This window comes from Rhinopithecus bieti, unplaced genomic scaffold, assembly GCF_001698545.2.
Source record: "Rhinopithecus bieti isolate Rb0 unplaced genomic scaffold, ASM169854v2 scaffold_22, whole genome shotgun sequence".
Taxonomy (NCBI): domain Eukaryota; kingdom Metazoa; phylum Chordata; class Mammalia; order Primates; family Cercopithecidae; genus Rhinopithecus; species Rhinopithecus bieti.
The window spans coordinates 2,438,831-2,442,829 of record NW_016803136.1 but is presented as its reverse complement, the minus strand read 5'-3'; the positions used below and the strand labels follow the sequence as shown (position 1 = coordinate 2,442,829).

At 49.5% G+C, this 3,999-nt stretch overlaps 1 pseudogene; it reads left to right on the top strand.

Annotated features, from left to right (window-relative positions):
- The first annotated feature begins 335 nt into the window (after nt 1–335).
- LOC108522425 (eukaryotic initiation factor 4A-I-like) lies at nt 336–2,304 on the top strand (annotated as a pseudogene).
- Nucleotides 2,305–3,999: the final 1,695 nt, after the last annotated feature.

Here is a 3,999-nt window from a genome sequence, read left to right as displayed (position 1 = left end):
ATTTTATTTATTTATTTTTATTTTTATTTTTGAGACGGAGTCTCGCTCTGTCGCCCAGGCTGGAGTGCAGTGGCCGGATCTCAGCTCACTGCAAGCTCCGCCTCCCGAGTTTTGCCATTCTCCTGCCTCAGCCTCCCGAGTAGCTGGGACTACAGGCGCCCGCCACCTTGCCCGGCTAGTTTTTTGTATTTTTTAGTAGAGACGGGGTTTCACCGTGTTAGCCAGGATGGTCTCGATCTCCTGACCTCGTGATCCGCCCGTCTCGGCCTCCCAAAGTGCTGGGATTACAGGCTTGAGCCACCACGCCCGGCCATATATGTGTATATCTAAGGATCATGTCTGCAAGTCAAGATTCCTGATCCAGACACAATGACCCTGATGGGATGGAGCATGGAGGTGTCATGGAGAGTAACTAGAATGAGATTGTAGATAGCTTTGATGACATGAACTTATCGGAGTCCCTTCTCCGTGGCTTCTACGCCTATGGTTTTCAGAAGCCCTCTGCCGTCCAGCAGCAAGGCATTCTACCTTGTATCAAGGGTTATGATGTGATCATTCAAGCCGAAGCTGGGACTAGGAAAACGGCCACATTTGCCATATCAATTCTGCAACAGATTGAATTAGATCTAAAGGCCACCCAGGTTTTGGTCCTAGCACTCACTCAGGAATTGGCTCAGCAGATACAGAAGGTGGTCATGGCACTAGGAGACTGCATGGGTGCCTCCTGTCATGCCTGTACTGGGGGCACCCACGTGCGTGCTGAGGTGCAGAAACCACAGATGGAAGGCGGGGCACGGTGGTTCAAGCCTGTAATCCCAGCACTTTGTGAGGCCGAGGCGGGCAGATCACGAGGTCAGGAGATCGAGACCATCCTGGCGAACACGGTGAAACCCTGTCTCTACTAAAAATACAAAAAAATTAGCCAGGAGTGGTGGCGGGCGCCTGTAGTCCCAGCTGCTAGGGAGGCTGAGGCAGGAGAATGGTGTGAGCCTGGGAGGCGGAGGTTGCAGTGAGCCGAGATTGTGCCACTGCACTCCAGCCTGGGTGACAGAGTGAGACTCCATCTCCAAAAAAAAAAAGAAAGAAAAGAAACCACAGATGGAAGCTCCCCATGTCATCGTGGGTACCCCTGGCCGTGTGTTTGATAGCCTTAACCGGAGATACCTGTCTCCCAAATACATCAAGATATCAAGATGTTTGTACGAAGCTGATCTCAGGTGATCCGCCCACCTCAGTCTCCCAAAGTGCTAGGATTACAGGCGTGAGCCACCACACTCAGCCTGGAAACATTTATTCAAACATCAAGATGTGTGGACGAAGCTGACGAAATGTTCAGCTGTGGATTCAGGGACCAGATCTACGACATATTCCAAAAACTCAACAGCAACATCCAGTTTGCCGTCAGCTACAGTGCCTTCTGATGTGCTTGAGGTGACCAAGAAATTCACGAAGGACCCCATTCAGATTCTTGACAAGAAGGAAGAGTTGACCTGGAGGGTATCCGCCAATTCTACATCAACATGGAACGAAAGGAGTGGAAGCGGGACACCCTGTGTGACTTGCATGAAACCCTGACTGTCACCCAGGCAGATGTCTTCATCAACACCCGAAGGAAGGTGGACTGGCTCCCTGAGAAGTTGCATGCTTGAGATTTCACTGTCTCTGCCATGCATGGAGATAAGGGTCAAGAGGAACAAGATGTGATCATGAGGGAGTTTTTTGTTTTGTTTTGTTTTGTTTGTTTGTTTTTGAGATGGAGTTTCACTTTTGTTGCCCAGGCTGGAGTGCATTGGCGCGATCTCGGCTCACTACAACCTCTTCCTCCTGGGTTCAAGTGATTCTCCTGTCTCAGCCTCCCAAGTAGCTGGGATTACAGGCATGCGCCACCACGCCCGGTTAATTTTTTACTTTTAGTAGAGGTGGGGTTTCTCCATGTTGGCTGATCTCAAACTCCTGACCTCAGGTGATCTGCCCACCTTGGCCTTCCAAAGTGCTGGGATTACAGGCACGAGGCACTGCGCCTGGCCAGTGAGGGCGTTTTGTTCTGGCTCTAGCAGAGTTTTGATTCCCACTGACCTGCTGGCCAGAGGCATTGCTGTGCTGCAGGTTTCTTAACTCATCAACTATGACCTTCCCACCAACGGAGAAAACTATATCCACAGAATTGGTTGAGGTGGACAGTTTGGCCGTAAGGGTGTGGCTGTTAACATGGTGATAGAAGACAAGAGGACTCTTTGAGACATCGAGACCGTCTATAACACCTCCATTGAGGAAATGTCTCTCAATGTTGCTGACCTCATCTGAGAGGCTGTCCTGCTACCCAGCCCCAGCCAGGGTTCAATCTTGGGCAGCTGAGGAGCAGCAGGAAGGGGGACGGAAGGGGGCCAAGGGATGGACATCTTGTCATTTTTTCTTTGGATACATGTCACTTTTTGAGGCAAATACATGTATATATACATAATTTTTGAAGTTCTAATATGAAGAAACATAGTAAAAAAGGATATATCAAATTTATCTGGCATGCTACCACATAGACCAGGCAAAGGGTAGAACAAACTTTCTTTTTTCTTTTCTTTTCTTTCTTTTCCTTTTTTTTTTTTTTTTTTTTTTTGAGACAGAGTCTCACTCTGTTGCCCAGGCTGGAGTGCACTGGCGTGATCTCACCTCACTGCAACCTCCACCTCCCAGGTTCAAGCGATTCTCCTGCCTCAGCCTCCTAAGTACCTGGGATTGCGGGCATGCACCACGATGCCTGGCTAGTTTTGTATTTTTAGTAGAGACGGGGTTTCTCCATGTTGGTCAGGCTGGTCTTGAACTCCTGAGCTCAGGTGATCCACCCATCTCAGCCTCCCAAAGTGTTGGGATTACAGGTGTGAGCCACCACACCTGGCCAGGTAAAACAAACTTTCTATCCCTTTCTGCTAGTTTTATTTAACTAGTGGAGTAAAAGATTAATTCTCACCTAGAAGGCTTAAAGGAGGTTTCATTAAGGAGTGGTTTAAAGTAGGACTTCACAGGCATAAGCCACCACATCCAGCCAAAGGTGTAACTTTTTTTTTTTTTTTTTTTTTTTTGAGACGGAGTCTCACTCTGTCACCCAGGCTGGAGTGCTGTGGCCGGATCTCAGCTCACTGCAAGCTCCGCCTCCCGGGTTCACGCCATTCTCCTGCCTCAGCCTCCCGAGTAGCTGGGAATACAGGCGCCACCACGTCGCCCGGCTAGTTTTTTGTAGTTTTTAGTAGAGACAGGGTTTCACCGTGTTAGCCAGGATGGTCTCGGTCTCCTGACCTCGTGATCCTCCCGTCTCGGCCTCCCAAAGTGCTGGGATTACAGGCTTGAGCCACCGCACCCGGCCATGTGTAACTATTAAACTCAGTAGCAACAGCCAGGCGCAGTGGCTCATGCCTGTAATCCCAGCACTTTGGGAGGTCAAGGCGGGAGGATCATCTCAGGTCAGGAGTTTGAGACCAGCCTGGCCAACATGGTGAAACCCCATCTCTACTAAAAATACAAAAATTAGCCAGGTGTGGTGGTGTGTGCCTGTAATCCCAGCTACTTGAGAGGCTGAGGCAGGAGAATCGCTGGAACCCGGGAGGCAGAGGCTGCAGTGAGCTGAGATTGAACCACTACACCCCAGCCTGGGCAATAGAGCAAGACTTCGTCTCAAAAAAAAAAAAAAAAAAAAAGAGGCCGGGCACAGTGGCTCACACCTGTAATCCCAGCACTTTGGGAGACTGAGTCAGGGGGATCATAAAATCAGGAGTTCAAGGCCAGCCCTAGCCAACATGATGAAACCCCATTTCTACTAAAGATACAAAAAAAAAAAATTAGCCAGGCATGGTGACTTGCACCTGTAATCCCAGCTACTCCGGAGGCTGAGGCAGGAGAATTGCTTGAACCTGGGAGGCGGAGTTTGCAATAAGCCAAGACCTTGCCGTTGCACTCCAGCCTGGGTGACAGGGCAAGACGTGCTCTCAAAAATAAAAATAAAATAAAGTC